The sequence below is a fragment of the Taudactylus pleione genome, unplaced genomic scaffold, assembly GCF_031769625.1.
Source record: "Taudactylus pleione unplaced genomic scaffold, aTauple2 ptg000019l, whole genome shotgun sequence".
NCBI classification, from domain to species: domain Eukaryota; kingdom Metazoa; phylum Chordata; class Amphibia; order Anura; family Myobatrachidae; genus Taudactylus; species Taudactylus pleione.
In genome coordinates this window covers 17,435,154-17,453,398 of record NW_028284421.1, presented here as the reverse complement: position 1 = coordinate 17,453,398, position 18,245 = coordinate 17,435,154, and positions in this window count along the sequence as shown.

Genomic DNA, 18,245 nt, shown 5'->3' with positions numbered 1-18,245 from the left:
GTGAGGTTATGCAGGTGCTACTATGATTGACAAACACACAGTAGCCTGTTTGCACTGCAGTGCACTGGATTATAGTGGTTGCTAGTCAACCTTCCCATTTACTTCCCATCTACCTACTATTACAACTCTCTCTTTCCTCCTATTGGCATTTTTGTTAATACCAACTACAGCCCACACCCTTTCTCTACACTCTCCTATGTGAAAATATGCCTGATCACGAGTGGTGGGACTTTTATATGCATTCCAAAACACACAAGATCCGAATTTGCTTTGTTTTGAGCTCTGAATCAGCCCTTAGATTAATCATTGCTGGAAAATTGTAAGTTTTGGTCTGAACATACCGTTGCTTTGACTTCACTGGAAAAAGTGTTTCAATAGTTATTCATACAGCACATTCCCTTACTGTTCCCTCGCCAGCGATATCTAACAGTGTGGTCACCTATGATAGCAAGTTTGTTTTTTTCCAGTGCAGCAGGTTGTAGATGCAAAGAAGATGGTTGATACATGACAATGTTATTGTTGACGATTATAAGGGAGTGAACAAAATAATAATATTGCAGAGAATATTGATGTGCAGGCCCTTGGCGATGACAAGTATCAGCTTGTGGTTAAAAGTTAAAATGTGAATGGTTGAAACTTGTATATTATAGTTATTATGGTTCATTTTGAAACCTTCTTAATGGGCAATAGTCCAAGAGAAGCAGGAGGCAACTAATGTTTTATGCATGAGTTCCATATATCCACTAAATTATTGCGGTTGGTGGCTAGGTAAGGTTTCATCCTGCTTATTATTAGATGCATTGTCAATGACTTTACATATAGCAATCCAGCTGCTTACTGTCATCAGGCAGCCAGGGAGGAACATCAGAGTACAGTCAGCCTAGATGCACAAAATATAGAGAAAAATTGGGGAAACCATTTAAGTGTATATGAGTAATTATCTAGTGGGCATTGCTATCTCTTAAATTGCTAAAAGTGCCACTAAAGCACATGGTCTCATCCCAAACATTACGTTATCCTTGATGTGGAGTTATCCTTGCAGAACCTTGATATTACTGGCTAATGTCAGTGTCATTTCCTTTCATCTAGCCACAGCAACAATGCATTTTCTATCAGTAATATTAATGTTTCATATGACTGGCTAAGTAAATACAATAGGTCACTGCTCGGGTAATGGAATGAGTTTCTCCAGTTTAATCATTTCCGAATCCCGGCACACAGCTTTTTTTATTTTTGTTACCACTAAACAGTTTGTAGTCTTCACAGAGATGTGTAATATTAGTATTTATTTTCAATTTGAATTTATGAGTTCCAAATCCTTTGCGATTATTTAGGCAAAGCGAACTGGCAGTATTTCAAAAAGCTGTTTCCTTGCCAACTATGTGATAAAAAGGAGGAATTTTTATTAATTTAACAAAAATGTGTAGCAAAGATAAATGCTTTATTTATATGCATGTGATTGTAATATTTCTAATTCTTCTGTAGTTTGAAATGTATTTTAAGCAATACTTATGCAGGTCAATTGTTATATTGTATGTTTAAGTAATGATTTAAAGCATAGGTACAGTTTCAATATCTAATTTTTGTAATACTTGGTCAGTGTTATTTATACAGTATGTTCAAGAACAATAAAGAAACACAAAGTAGCAACAGTTACCAGGGGCCACACAAGTGGCAGATAAAGAAGCATGTAAACAAGTCAGTACTCAAACAGAGATGGGAAGACACAATGCTTTCTGCTCTAAAATCAGACCCAGAAATGTGCTCCGCAAGTGCAGAAATAAAATCAGAAATTGAAGATATTTATGACCACGGAAACTATATCCAAAAAAATGGAGGAATTGGCCATTTTATGCTAACTAATAGCAGCCCATGACACTTTAAGTATTGAAGTGGTTTTTCTATGACACTTTTTTGATTGAGAGGATATTAAAATTAGAATACCAGAAACAGTAAACAACTTAGAGCTATGCAACTACACCATAATACTCAACCATAATTATTATTATTATTGTCATTTATTTATATAGTGCCACAAGTGTTCCGCAGCGCCTAACAAAATACATAAACAAATAGGTGGCCAGTGACTTACAGTACAATACAATACAATGCAGCAGTGGCGGAACTCCCGGAGACAATGGAGTCATTTGCCGCCGGGCGTCAGCCCTGAAGGGGGCACCTGGCTCCATTGTCCCCGGGAGCTGCATGGAGAAGGAGCGCCGCTGATCGGCGCTCCACCTCCATTGGCGTAACTACGGAGGGTGCAAGGGGTGCGGTCACACCCCCTGCACCCTCCATTTGCCGGGTGCCCGCTGAGTGTGTTACCAGCGGGCGCCCAGCTCCTATTCAAACCCCGGCGGCAGCCAGAGGATGGAGCTCCCTCCGTCTTCCGGGTCCCGCAGTGCACTATGGGAGTGACATAATGACGTCACTCCCATAGTGCCGAGGAGCGGACATCAGGGATGGACGGCAGCAGCACTGGAGCGGGGATAAAGGTAAGTGTTTGTTTGTTTTTGTTTTTTTGTATGTGTGCACGCGCGGTGGGGGCCATCACTACTGGGGGCAACTACAGGTGCTCACTACTAGGGGCAACTACAGGGACCTCACTACTGGGGGTAACTACAGGGGCCTCACTACAGGGGCCTACTACTGGGGGCAACTACAGGGTGCTCACTACTGGGGCAACTACAGGGGCCTCACTACTGGGGGTAACTACAGCGGCCTCACTACAGGGGCCTACTACTGGGGGCAACTACAGGGTGTTCACTACTGGGGGCAACTACAGGGTGCTCACTACTGGGGCAACTACAGGGTGCTCACTACTGGGGGAAACTACAGGGGGCTCACTACTGGGGGCAACTACAGGGGTCTCACTACTGGGGGCAACTACAGGGGCCTCACTACTGGGGGCAACTACAGGGGCCTCACTACTGGGGGCAACTACAGGGGCCGCACTACTGGGGGCAACTACAAGGGCCTCACTACTGGGGGCAACTACAGGGGCCTCACTACTGGGGGCAAGTACAGGGGTCTCACTACTGGGGGCAACTACAGGGGGCTCACTACTGGGGGCAACTACCGGGGGCTCACTACTGGGGGCAACTACCGGCGGGCTAACTACTGGAGGTACTGCATAGGGGGACCATTACTGTGGAGAAATACATAGGCAGGCACTGCATAGGGGGACTACTACTGGGGGCATTATATAAATGGAACTGCATAAGGGGGGCGGCGGCAGCTGGGGCTGGCATAGGTGCTGGGGGGTGGTACATTATAGTTTGGGGGTGGCACCAACATTTATCTTGCCTCCGGGCACCTGGGATGAAATTACGCCACTGCAATGCAGGACAAGGACATGGATAATATACAATGCTACACTAGCGACCATAACACCCACATAAGCAGCAGAGCATAAGCAACCAAGTGTTAGGTGCTCTAGTGAGGAGTAAGAAGTAGATGAAAGTGAAGTAGGGAGAAGAACAAGAGGGTAGAGGGCCCTGTTCATAAGAGCTTATATTCCAAAAGGGAGGGGCAGACAAACAGATGTAACACAGATTGGGTAGACAGGGAGGAAGGAAAATGTAGCAGCAAGTTAGGATGAGAACTGGAAGGTTTAAATGAAGTAGTGGGTCTTGAGAGCCCGTTTGAATAGTTGTAGTGAGGTGGAGAGTCTGATGGGGAGAGGCAGAGAGTTCCAAAGGTGGGAAGCAGCACGGGCAAAATCTTGGAGGTGGGAGTGGGAGGAAGTAATCAGTTTGAATGAAAGGCGGCATGCATTAGTTTAATGAAGAGGGCAGGTGGCAGAGTGAACGGGGCATGAGATCAGAGATTTAAATGGGAGAGGATTGGGTGAGGGCTTTGTAAGCGAGCATGAGAACCTTGAATTTTGTTCTTAAAGGGAAGGGGACCCAGTGGAGGGCTTGTAGGAGAGGGAAGGTAGATGTAGAGCATTTGGAAGATGAGCCGAGCAGCTGCATTGAGGACAGACTGGAGATGAGAGAGATGGGAATTGGGGAAGCCAGATAGGAGGAGGTTACAATAGTCCAATCTGTAGATGACCAGTGAGTGTATGAGGGCTTTAGTAGCATCCTGGGTGAGATAGGGATTATCTTGGAAATATTTTTGAGATGGTAACGACAGGGCTGTGAGAGGTACTGGATATGTGGTTTGAAGGAGAGGGATCAGTCCAGAATAATTTCAAGACAGCACACTTTGGGGCTAGATGAGATAGTTGTGCCATCAATTGATAAATAAATAGTGGGAAATGAGGTTATGTGGGAGGGTGGAAAGACTAGCTCAGTCTTAGACATATTAAGTTTAAGAAATCGCTGGGACATCCAGGAAGAGATAGCAGAGAGACAGTTGGAGATATGAGTCAGTAGAGAGGGGGAGAGATCAGGGAAGGAAAGGTAGATCTGAGTATCATCAGCATAGAGATGATAAACGAGGTCAAAGGAGCTGATAAGCTTACCTAGAAAGGAGGTATAGAGGCAGAATAGGAGGTACCAAGAACAGAACCTTGGGGGACACCTAACCTACTGTAAGAGGCTGTGGGGGGGGTAAAGGAGTCATGAGAGGAAACAGAGAAGGATAAGTCAGAGAGGTAGGAGGACAGCCGGGAGAGGGCAGTATCATGTATGAGTGAAGGATTTGCAGCAGGAGAGAGTGGTCCACAGTATCAAAGCAGCAGAGAGGTCAAGGCAAATGAGCAGAGAGTAGTGGCCCTTGGATTTGGCAGCAAGGAGGTCATTGCTTACTTTCATGAGGGCAGTTTCAGTGGAGTGGAGAGAATGGAAGCCAGACTGAAAAAGGTCAAGGATGGAGTGGGAGGAAAGAAAGGCAGTAAGGCAGTTGTAAATAATACGCTCAAGGAGCTTGGAGGCAAAAGGGAGGAGAGAGATGGGTCAGTAGTTAGAGAGAATGTTAGGATCAAGGGTAGGTTTTTTAAGAATGTAGGAGACAAGGGCATGCTTGAATGCAGAACGGACAGTGTCTGATGAGAGGGAGAGGTTAAGGAGGTGGGCAAGATGGGAGCAAGCAGAAGGACAGAGGTAGCAGAGGAAGCGGGAGGGGATAGGGTCAAGGGGGGAGGTGGAAGGGGGGAGGACCGGATGAGGGCCATGACTTCCTTTCCTGATGCAGGGGAGAAGGATGTCAGAGTCTGTAAAATGTATGGGGAGGGGAGATCCGGGAAAGGAGGAGGTGGAGAGCTGGAGGACTGGTTGGATATGATGTCCTGATATTTGGAATCAAGGTAGCAAAGTCAAGGGCAGAGAGTGAGGAGGGGAGACAAGAAGGGGGTGGGCAGAGGAGGGAGTTGAAGGTGGTGAAGAGACATTGGGGATTTGATGACTGGGAGGATATGAGGTTCTTGAAATATGACTGTTTAGAGAGGAAAAGGGCAGCACTGTAGTATGAGAGCATAAATTTGAAATGGAGAAAATCTGCCTTAAAGCGTGATCTTCTCCACTGTCGCTCGGTGGTTTGTGAACACTTTTGCAGGTATCTAGTGCATTTAGAATGCCAAGGTTGAGGTGTGAATCTGCGAGGTTGAGTAGTGATCACCTGAGCAACACAGTCAAGAGCAGAAGTAAGGGAGGCATTGTATAGGGAAGCAGCTTGTTCAGGACAGGAGAGAGAGAGGATAGGGGAGAGAAGTGAGTCAAGCAGGGAAGAAAAGGAAACTGTGTCAATAGCCTCAATGTTACACTTAGTGATGGTGGCTTTCAGAGGTTGAAGAGGGGAAGGAGAGAGGGATAGGTTAAAAGAGAGAAGGTGATGGTCAGAGAGGGGGGATGGGTAGTTGGAGTAATCAGAAATATCACAATCTTATATATAGGACTTTACCCAAACTCACAAGTCAACGTGTAGAAATAATCATATCAAGGTATCTTTTATCCTTTTTATCCCATGCAGTCATACATCACAGGTGCTTCAAGTAGAGATAATGTACAAGTTATGGCGTACCTTACTTACATGTGTAATATATGTTAGGTGCTCATCAAGGTTTCTTTAATCACTATTTCCACTCTCCACTGTCTCATAGACACCTCCCATTCATGGGATGTGATCATCCCTACACTTTGGCTTGTGAGTTTGGGTACACCTATATCTAAGAATATATTTAGATTACTACACCATTATAACAAGACTTTGCTATATGATTAAAGGGAATTGACCACGACACTGTTCCACCATTAAGGAGTTGTTTCCATGTTGTGTTTGGTTTTCATATATACAAAACGGAGACCACTTGAATCTTTGGGATTTCAACATTGAAAGAACGATTGGCCGAAAGGACCCTTTTTCATATTGAACTATTGCATATGGACTAAGTATCTTTGAGTATATTTTTTCTGTTTGGTTGTATATCCAGCACAATCTTGTGGCACGATACTTTTTACATACATTTATTATTAAGGATTTTGTGAGATCCTAGTTTTCGTGCCACATAAAAGGCTGCAGGTCATGTGCACTCATTATATAGCCTTTGTTTTCCCATATTCAGATAAACATGGGAAGGTGAGGTGGTCCATTGGGAGAGGCCAAATGAAGATGTGAAGGTGAGGAGTTTGGTGGCAGAGGATTCTGTGGGGATATCAATTGGAATATTGAAGTCATCTAGGATAATAGAGGGAAGGTCTGAAGAGAGAAAGTGAGGGAGGGTGGGAGTTAAAGAAAACATGGTCATGGTAAGGATGAGGTAAATAGCGGAGGAAGAGTTGAAAGTAGGAATGAAGAAAGAATGTAAGAAAAAGTGCAGATTTACAGAAATGTAAGTAAAAGTACAGTGTGGGAAAATGTGTCTGCACAACAAAAGTTTATTAGTGAGTATAATAAAAGTGGAGATTTAACATGAGCAGAAATTGAATATTAATTAGACAGTGGTAGTACCTAGTTGATGTTAGACTAGGCAAAAGAGCCAAGGTAAAAATACATGATTAGAGAGGTAATTTTTCAAACACAGCCTGTGACATGGCAGTTAGGAGCTGATTGGCTGGTAACTTATCTCATTTCACTTGGTCTCTTAACACTGCTTAGTAAATAGACCACTAACACAGATACAGTATGCACGAAGATTATATGTAAAGCACAGAGCCAGCACAAATAGTAGCAAGTGAGGCACAATTTTTTTGTAGCGACCAAACAGGGAGTCCAGTGATGAAAGTCCTGGTTTTGTATTCAGTAGGATGTTGTAGTAAAGAGATTGTGAACTCACATTTGTTGATCCAACTTTGGCCAAATATAATAAACTTCCTACAGCATCTATAACTTACAAGAATGAAGTGTCATTATTGGACTTTCCAAGGCTTGATATTATGAACTGCTCACCCCTGGTGCGTTCCGGACATTTTAGTATACATTTGACTTTTTGGATCTGTTTCTGCCAGGAAATCTGTCTGGAGGTGCTGCCTGTTGTATTATATTATTTTTTATTGCAATTTGTGCCTCTCTTTGTTGTTTTAGTAAAGAGGAAGTGTGCTTACTTTTTATTAGCAAATGCCGGAAAATACAATCTTCAGCACACAATTCTGTGAATTAGCAGCTCCACCATTTTGTGAGTGACAGCAATCTCATTCTGTGAGAGTGCTGAATCTGCCGTTAGCCACAGGGTGTGATGCCATACCATATCTGTATTGCGCAAGGAACACGTCCATTAAGGCGTCAGCCTTAATGATCATAATTTCATTGCTTTTTGAAGTTTGAGTGGCAGAAAATCAATAGGTTTTGTGAATTTTCAGATCATGTCTAAGCAGCCTTAATGGGACATATAAAACCGTAAGGTTTTATGTCTATGGAATTTCATAGTTTTTTTAAAATGTATTAACTATCAGGGTTTGGATGAGCAAATTGGGCCACCTGCAGGGGGGAAGGGCAACAAAATGGTACTCTAACGCAGGTGGAAGAGGGGACAGCACACAGGAGGTTGGTTTGGGAGGTGCAGAGTGCGAGATGGCTGTAGGCGTGTGGGGTTGCGGCAGCAGCAGTGGTGCAGAACAGTGGCAGCTGTGCAGTGCAAAAGGGGCATCAGTGGGCGACAGAGGGTGGAAGAGGGGACCGCACACAGGAGGTTGGTTTGCATACCGCCAAACTGTCCCGCTTCCAGCGGGACAGTCCCGTTTTTCTGGGACTGTCCAGCCTGCGTGCCGCAGTATCTCACGGTGGGGGGGGGAGTTGGGGGGAGCACACACCGCTGCTTTGCATAGCAGAGCAGTGGCTGTGCAGGAGGAGAACATGCCGTGCGCATCTGTAGGGAGAGCCTGGGGGCTGGCCAGCATCTCGAAGAGTGCTGGGCACTCCCCCAAAGTGACGAAAACGGGGGAAGCCGCAAGGATACGCCCCTTTTACAGCAAGCGGGTATGCAGGAGGAGAACAGATGCCGCCAGGGCTTGGGCATATTCGCCTGGCGGGCACCAACCCGCCAGGGCCTCGATGACTTCACCTAGTGGGCGGCAGCCTGTAATAGCTCTTTTTCATGGCTGCTGCCCACTAGGACTTCCGGCATCTTCGTCTCGTGGGCGCCAACCAGCCAGGGCTTCGGTGTCTTTGCCTAGTGGGCACCAACCCACCAGGGCTTCCACATCTTCACCTAGTGGGCGACAGCCTGTGTCAGCTCTTTTGCATGGCCGCCACCCACTAGGACTTCCGAGATCTTCGCCCAGCGGGCGCCAACCCGCCAGGTCTTCGGCATTTTCGCATGGCAGGCGCCAACCCGACAGGGCTTCAGCCTCTTCACCTAGTGGGCGGCAGCCTGTGTCAGCTCTTTTGCATGGCCACCACCCACTAGGACTTCTGGTGTCTTCGCCCGGCGGGCGACAAACCGCCAGGGCTTCAGCGTCTTTGCCTGGCGGGCGCCAACCCACCAGGGCTTCTGGCGTCTTCACCTGGGGGGTGGCTGACACCTCCCCAGGTCTTCTATTGTCCTCTGCAGGTGCCGTCGCCTCCAATGACGTAACGAGTCGTGATTGGCTCGCGGCGGCCATCTTTGAAAATCAAAGATGGCCACAGCGAGCCAATCACGGCTCACGATGTCATCGGCGGCAGCAGCAGCGGGACCGGCGCCTGTTCGGGTGTCAGCGGCGGGCCTGGATCTGAGAAGATCTTGTCCCCGCCAGCCATTCTGCCGAGTACGACAGGGCTCCCATTTTAAAATTCAAAGATAGCCGCCGCGAGCCATGATTGGCTAGCGATGGCCATCTTTGAATTTCAAAAATAGCGCTGAGGTGCCATTTTTGAAATGGGCGCCGCTGCCGTATTCGGCATAATGGCGGTAGGGGTCTGAATCCTCTCCGGTCCAGGCGCCGCCAACACCCTCACATCCGCTGGACCCTCCGCCGGACCCTCCATCACCACCACCACCGCCGGACCTGCCAATGCCAACACCCGTGCCCCCGCCGATACCAACGTCCCCCCGCCAACAACTGCGAACCGCCGCCCGCCGCTGAGGTCCCCACCGCTGAATCCTTGTCCCCGCCGCTGCTTTGCCTGCTACCGCCCACAAACGATGGCCATATTGCTGCACCCAAGTGAAGCCACTATGAATACACCTGCTGGAAGCTCCTTCTGCGACTGCGCACCAAGTTGAAAAGTCCTATCTTTATAATGGCACATTCTTGAGGTAATAGTTTAAAAACTGTCACTTTCTAATTTACCTGAACCCCAAAAGCACGTACCCTGGCACAATAGCTACCTAGTAAAATGAACCCCAAGTCTAAATTCCACCCCTACCCTGAGTTTTACCTTCCCAAAAAAAACCTAAAGACTATAGCAGAAAAGTTGTCCTAATTGAGAATGTCAGAAAAAACTGACAGTTGGAGCTTTAGATTACTCCCATGTCCTAATTTTTTATGTTTATGCCCTGAAATTTGGTGTGCAGCACCCAGTGACAGTTCTACCTGGCCATACCAAATTTCAGATCCGTACCTCCTATAGTTTTTGAGGTGTAGCCCCTTGAACACCCTGCCCCCCTTCAGAATTCTCTATGGAGAAATCCGTTTTTTTAGATGCAGCCTTAATATAAAGGCACAACTGTGCCCTTATAATTCTGTGGTGAGAGGGGTTGTCTCTCACCTGAATTGCCCACATTCTGGTGAGATAAGCGCCCTCCAAGGGAGAGGAGAACAAGACCTGCACATTTTGCAGTTACAATAGAAGTTTGGAATTTCAGGTTTTCTGGGCTGCACTGCTCAAAGTGGAGATATGGAACTCCTTGTTTTTAAGGTTGCCCAGAGCCAGCAGGAAGTCAGCAGCACAGGAAGGGTTTAAAACTCTCACACACCTGTTGCTGATGCTGGACAAACTTACCAGATGATAGGCTGGGGGTGGTGGTTAGCATTAGGGTGCCAGGAACTGAAGGGTCCAAGGGCTATGTTGGGAAGGCATGCCTAAATTGTAGCTGCAAGCCACTGCTGACTGATTAGCACAAGGAGTGCTGAGACTTTTATGTTTGTGTGTTTATTTTCTGTTGTGTGCCTGTGTGTGTTCAGGCCTAGCCTCACGTGTTGTATGCTAAGGTGCAGTGTCTGCTACCATTAAAAAGGCACTGCTTCACCAAGTACCTCAAAGAAAATTAATCCCAGTGCACACCTACCAGCATACTAATAACATGAATTAGTCAATACATAACTAAATGAATAAATAGATCATAAGTAAATCAATAGTTTGAAGTCTCAATGCTTCAAGTATAATGTATTTATTGGTAGTAAAAATAGAATAGGTATGCAAATAAATACCTCTTTGTAAAAATTAATACGTCAATATACATGCTATGGGTAAAGATAGAAAAAGATACAGTAGACTAAAAAATAGAATATAAAAATATAATATGTATGTCTTTTAATTTATATAAAAGAAAAATGTACTGTTGTAACATTTAATACCAGTATACAGAACATGTATGTAATCACATAACAACAAATATCACAATAAACGTAAAATGCCACATTGGTGCCACATTTAACATATAAATAGTCCAGAAAAGTGATACTGTGTGTTCTGGAATGTATGAACACAGATGATCTGTTTTTAGGAAATGGTATTCATAAGGCTAAGACTTACCCGTATCTTTATTCCCCGTGTGTTGCGGTCGGTTTGGCGATAGATGCGGGATCGATGTGTTCCACGTCCTCAACGTTTCACCTGATCACAGGCTTCATCAGGAAATGTAGAGTTGATCAACTGCTGGCAGACACTTCCACACACCGCCACAGCAGAAAATCAAGTTCACACTCACTGACTGCACCTGCTTGAGAACAGAGCTAATTATATCAGCAACCAGTGACGGTTCTAGGGGAGGGCTAACAGGGCTGTCGTACAGAGCGCTGGCCCCTAGAGGGCGCCACTTAGTCCCAAAAGAAATAAAACCCAGAAGAAAAAAAAAAACTGCGCCGGTCTTCCCTCCGCTAGCCGCAGCAGGGAGGCTCCATTTGCCAGGCGCCCGGTGAGATTTGTTACCAGCACGCACCCGGCTCCCACCCTGCAGTGGCAGCCAAAAGCTGGAGCTCACTTCTGAGCTCTGGCTTCTGGCAGAGGGCACTATGGGAGGGACGTCATGACGTCTCTCCCATAGATCCGAAGAGCCGGGCTCACTCCTGAGCTCCGGCTCCCGCAGAGAGCACTATGGGAGGGACGTCATGACGTCTTTCCCATAGATCCATGGAGCTGTGGTCGGACCGGATGGCAGCAGAAGCAGGGGCGGGGCTTAAGGTAAGTATTGTGTTCGGATTTTTTTTCAGAAGCACCAGCACTGGGGGCATGACTATAGGGGCATTGTTACTAGGGGGCATTACTACTGGGGGCCTGACAATAGGGGGCATTACTACTGGGGGCATGACTATAGGGGGCATTACTAATGGGGACATTACTACTGGGGGTACTACTAATGGGGGCACTAGTAATGGGGGCATTACTAATGTGGGCACTACTAATGGGGGCATTACTACAGTTGGCACTACTATAGGGGGCATTAATAATGGGGGATTACTACTGGGGAGCATTACTAATGAGGGCATTACTACTGTGGGCACTACTATAGAGGCCATTACTAATGGGGGATTGCTACTGGGGAGCATTACTAATGGGGGCATTACTACTGGGGGAACTACTATGGGGGCATTACTACTATGGGGGGTTTACTACTGGGGAGCATTACTAATGGGGGCATTACTACTGGGGGAACTACTATAGGGGGCATTACTAATGGGGGCATTACTAATGGGGGCACTACTATAGGGGGCATTACAAATGGGGGGATTACTACTGGCTAGCATAACTAATTGGGCATTACTACTGGGGGAACTACTATAGGGGGCATTACCACTGGGGGCATGACTGTAGGGGGCATTACTACTGGGGGCAAGACTAGAAGGGGCATTACTAAAATGGACATTACTACTGGAGGTGCTACTAATGGGGGCATTACTACTGGGGGCACTACTAATGTGGGCACTAGTAATGGGTGCATTACTAATGTGTGCACTACTAATGGGGGCATTACTACAGTTGGCACTACTATAGGGGGCATTAATAATGGGGAATTACTACTGGGGAGCATTACTAATGGGGGCATATTACTACTGGGGGAACTACTATAGGGGACATTACTACTGTGGGCACTACTATACGGGGCATTACTACTGGGGGCATTACTAATGTGGGCACTACTTTATGAGCATTACCACTGGGGAGCATTACTACTGGGGAGCATTACTAATGGGGTATTACTACTGTGGGCACTACTATAGGTGGCATCAATAATGGGGGATTACTACTGGGGAGCATTACTAATGGGGGCATTACTACTGTGGGCACTACTATAAGGGGCATTACTACTGGGGGCATTACTAATGTGGGCACTACTAATGGGGGCATTACTACAGTGGGCACTACTATAGGGGGCATTACTACTGTGGGCACAACTATAGGGACATTACTACTGGCGGCATTACTTATGTGAGCACTACTAATGGGGGCATTACTACAGTTGGCACTACTATAGGGGGCATTACTACTGTGGGCACTACTATAGGGGGCATTACTATGGGGGGCATTACTAATGTGGGCACTACTAATGGGGGCATTGCTACAGTTGGCACTACTATAGGGGGCATTACTACTGGGGAGCATTACTACTGGGGAGCATTACTAATGGGGGCATTACTACTGTGAGCACTTCGATAGGGGGCATTAATAATGGGGGATTACTACTGGGGAGCATTACTAATGGGGGCATTACTACTGGGGGAACTACTATAGGGGGCATTACTACTGTGGGCACTACTATAGCGGGCATTATTACTGGGGGCATTACTAATGTGGGCACTACTATTGGAGGCATTACTACAGTTGGCACTACTATAGGGGGAATTACTACTGGGGAGCTTTACTATTGGAGAGCATTACTAATGAGGGCATTACAACTGTGGTCACTACTATAGAGGCCACTTCTAATGGGGGATTACTACTGGGGAGCATTACTAATGGGGTCATTTCTACTGTGGGCACTACTATAGGGGGCATTACTACTGTGGGCACTACTATAGGGGGCATTACTACTGTGGGCACTACTAATGGGGGCATTACTAATGGGAGTATTACTACTGGGGAGGATTACTAATGGGAGCATTACTAATGGGGGCACTACTAAAGGGGGCATTACTAATGGGGGTATTACTACTGGGGAGCATTACTAATGGGGCATTACTACTGGGGGTACTACTATGGGGGCATTACTACTATGGGGGATTACTACTGGGGAGCATTACTAATGGGGGCATTACTACTTGGGGAACTACTATAGGGGGCATTACTAATGGAGGCATTACTAATGGGGGCACTACTATAGGGGGCATTACAAATGGGGGATTACTACTGGGGAGCATTACTAATTGGGCATCACTACTGGGGGAACTACTATAGGGGGCATTATTACTGGGGCACTACTATAGGAGGCATTACCAATGGGGGCACTACTAATGGGAGCACTACTAATGTGGCACCACTACTGGGGCCATTGTGTAAGGGGCAACACTGCTGTGGGCATTGTATAAGGGGCACTACTACTGTGGGCATTGTATTAGGGGCACTACTACTGTGGGCCTTGTGTATAAGGGATGCTAATTTGAGCATTATGTAAATGGGGCACTACTGTGTGTCATAACATGCATAAGGTACTACTGTGTGGTGTAATTTGTATTGGGGATAATGTATTATAAAGGTAATTACTGTGTGTGGCACAATGTATTATACAGGGCATTACTGAGTGTGTCATAATGTATTATACAGGGCATTACTGCATGTGGCATAATGTGTTATACAGGTTATTACTGCATATAGCATAATGTGTTATACAGGTCATTACTGCATGTGGCATAATGTGTTATAAAGGGCATTACTGTGTGTGGCATAATGTGTTATACAGGGCATTACTACATGTGGCATAATGTGTTATAAAGGGCATTACTGTGTAAGACATACTGTGTAAGGTGCATTACTGCACATGGCAATTATTCGCCACATAGGGAGAGCTTGGGGGAAGCCCAGCACATTCGTAAGTGCTGAGCACGCCCCACAGTGGGATGAATAGGAGGTAGTTCAGCAAGGACATGCCCCCTTTCTGGAAGGGCACGCAGAGGAACGCCATCTAAACAAAGTTATTTCTTTATTTCTTTTTTTTTTGGTGGGGGGGGGCACAACTGTGAACTTTCGCCCTGAGCTCCACATTGTCTATAACTGGCCCTGTCAGCAAGCAAACGAAACCCGGGATATTAAAGAATGGGAACCAGTAAGCTGTCAGAGGCAGGATAAAAAGCCCCTGATACCGAAAACCCAGTGTCAACGCACACTGGTAAGAAATACTTCCCACTCCAGCTGCCTGATGGAACCCGAGATACCCCCCAAAGAAACAAGAAAAAGTGAGCAGACAGAGGGCCTGATTCAGAGCCGGACGCTATTTGCGGACGATCGTTCTGAAAAAGGGGTCGGATATTTAAATTAAGCGCTCGCTCTTTGCGGTCTGTTGACACCTCTATGTCTGAATGAGCGAACAAAACATGCGCTCGCTATTTTGTAAAGATGCCCCTTGGCCGCTCGCATCATACGTCATCTCCGCTATTTATTAGATTAATCGAGTACATCGAAAGGCGTATGAACTGCTCGCTATTCTTGTGGTAGCATTTTCCTACCACAATCATGCGAGCAGTTCAGGCTAAAAGACAACCAACTGACGTGGTCAATGACGCTACTTTGTTAATTATGCACACCCTTAAAACGCCCGTTTTGACCGTTTGGCACGCCTGCGTTCGGATCTCCACTCCCCGTTTTCAAGCACCTTCCCCTGTTACCACCCACAAACGCCTCATCCTGTCACTCAAATTAGCAGGCATTCGCTATTTTGCGAGCACACGATTTCCAACCGCTCTGACTGGTTGGCGCATGCGCATTACAACCCATACGCATGCGCAGATGTGCGAACATCGCTCGGAACGAACGAGCGGCCGCTTACGAGCGGCCGCTTACGAGCGGCTCTGAATCAGGCCCAGAGACAGGATATAAAGCCCCTGATAACAAGGCACCTCTCACTCATAAATATTAATCAAAGTGTAACTTTTATGTTCTAAACACTGGGGTGAGTAAAACACAATGCGTATCACCACCAGAATTATTGGCATTTAGCCTTATGAATAAAATTTTCTAAAAACAGATCATCTGTGTTGATACATTCCAGAACACACAGTAACACTTTTCTGCACTATTTATGTGTTAAATGTGGCACCAATGTGGCATTTTACGTTTATTGTGATATTTGATTTATGTGATTACATTCATGTTCTGTATACCGGTATTAGGTGTTACAACAGTGCATTTTTCTTTTATATAAATTAATAGACATACATATTCTATTTTTATATTTAATTTTTTTTGTCTATCTTTACCTATCTTACCCATAGCCTGTATATTGATGTATTAATTGTATTGTTTTTTTACAAAGAGGTATTTATTTGCATACCTATTCTATTTTTACTACCAATAAATACATTTATACGTGAAGCATTGAGACTTCAAACTATTGATTTACTTATGATCTATTTATTTAGTTATGTATTGACTAATTCATGTTATTAGTATCCTGGTAGGTGTGCACTGGAAATAATTTTCTTTGATGCACTTTTGATTTGGGGTTTGTAATGCCTCCATCCACTCCCTATTCCCACAGCAGCAACCGAGTATACATCATATCCCTTTATGTGTGACAGAACTAGCGCAGCTTCTGGAAGTACCTGCCTGTCTGGAATCCTCATTTCAAGTACCCATTTTACAATATACATACAGTGGTGCTTGAAAGTTTGTAAACCCTTCAGAATTTTATATATTTTTGCTGAAATTTGGCCTAAAACTACCTCAGATTTTCACACAAGTCCTAAAAGTAGATAAAGAGAACCAAGCCAAACAAATTAGACAAAAAAATTAGACATTGAAATTTAGACAAAATAATTATCCAATATCACATATCTGTGATTGTCAAAAGTATGTGAACCTTTCCTTTCAGTATCTGGTATACTTGTGCAGCAATAACTGCTTCTAAACTTTCCGGTAATTGTTGATTAGTCCTGAACATCGGCTTGGAGGAATTTTACCCCATTCCTCTGTACAAAACAGCTTCAACTCTGTTATGTTGGATTTCCTTCCATGAACTGCTCGCTTCAGGACCTTCCACAACAATTCGACTGGATTAAGGTCAGGACTTTGACTTGGCCGTTCCAAAACTCTTATTCGTCTTTAATTATTCTTTGGTCAAATGACATGTGTGCTTTGGGTCGTTGTCTTGCTGCATGACCCATGTTCTCTTGAGATGCAGTTCATGGACAGATGTACTGACATTTTCCTTTAGAATATTCTGGTATAATTCAGAATTCATTGTTCCATCAATGATGGCAAGTCATCCTGGGCCAGATGCAGCAAAACAGGCCAAAACCATGATACCACCACCACCGTTTTTCACAGATGGTATGAGGTTTTTATGCTGGAATGCAGTGTTCTCCTTTATCCAAACATAATGCTTCTCATTTAAACCAAAGAGCTCTATTTTGGATTCATCTGTCCGCAAACATGGTTTTGGTGCCCTTTGCCATATCATTATGGACTAAATTTTCCCTGAGATTTTTATTATGGAAGTAACTCAGCAAAAGATTATGTTGCTTAAACATTTTGAGGTCTAGAACTGAGGTGACCATGGGCCACCACTCCCTTGCGGTACTTATAATAAAAGTACTTGCTTAATTGTATCTCTGAACAAAAGATATTTTCATTGGAGTGTTCTTGTATATCTTCTTTTGACTGAAAACTGTACTTCTAGGGACAGAACTTTATATTTTGCCATAAGGAGTTCATCCCAATCATACCCCTGGGATCTAAACTGCTGAATCATGATGTCAATTTCTCGAGCTGTATTTTCAATATTATCAGAGTTCCTATGAATACATAGATATTGTAAATAAGGGAGTCCAAATATAGTAGTTGGTGGGTGTTGACTTTATGCATGCAAAATTATGTTCCTATCTGGTGGTTTTTTGAAAAGGTTAGAATGTAGTACTCCTTCCCTTGATATGAGCAGTATATTTAATTATCTTATTCATGGAATTAATCCTCAGGATGGTGGCCTCCAATTCAGACTTCATGCCCCTCCAAATAATGAACATGTCATCTATATACTGTACCTTGTAAAGTAAATAATTTTGGTAGTGGTCAATTGATCTCCAAAAAATAGGTCTATTTCGACCTCAAACATACTGTATATGTATTTACAAATTCTGGTGACACACACAAGCCCATGGCACAGCCTTGTAAATGGATATACCACTTTGCATCAATCTTAATAATTGTATAAAAAAAGGACAAATCCAGTCCTGTATAGTGTCCACTTGTTGACAATAATCTCCCAGCTGCTTCTCACCCACTTTCATGGGGAATGTTCGTGTAAAGACTGATTTCCAATATTCATAAAATGTAGCCTTCGGGTAAAGGTGAAAGTTGCTCCAATTTCATAATAAAAGTAGTGGTGTCCTTTAAGTAGGCATTCTGTGCCTGGATGACTGGTTGAAAGTAAGAATCAAGGTATTGTGAGACTTTGTAATATATGGAATTACGGGCTAAGATTATGGGATGGCCGGGGATCTGTGTGGCATGTTTGTGGATTTTTGGAAGTGTAAGTCACCCACATATATATCGTGCCCTCCTGATAATCTTTC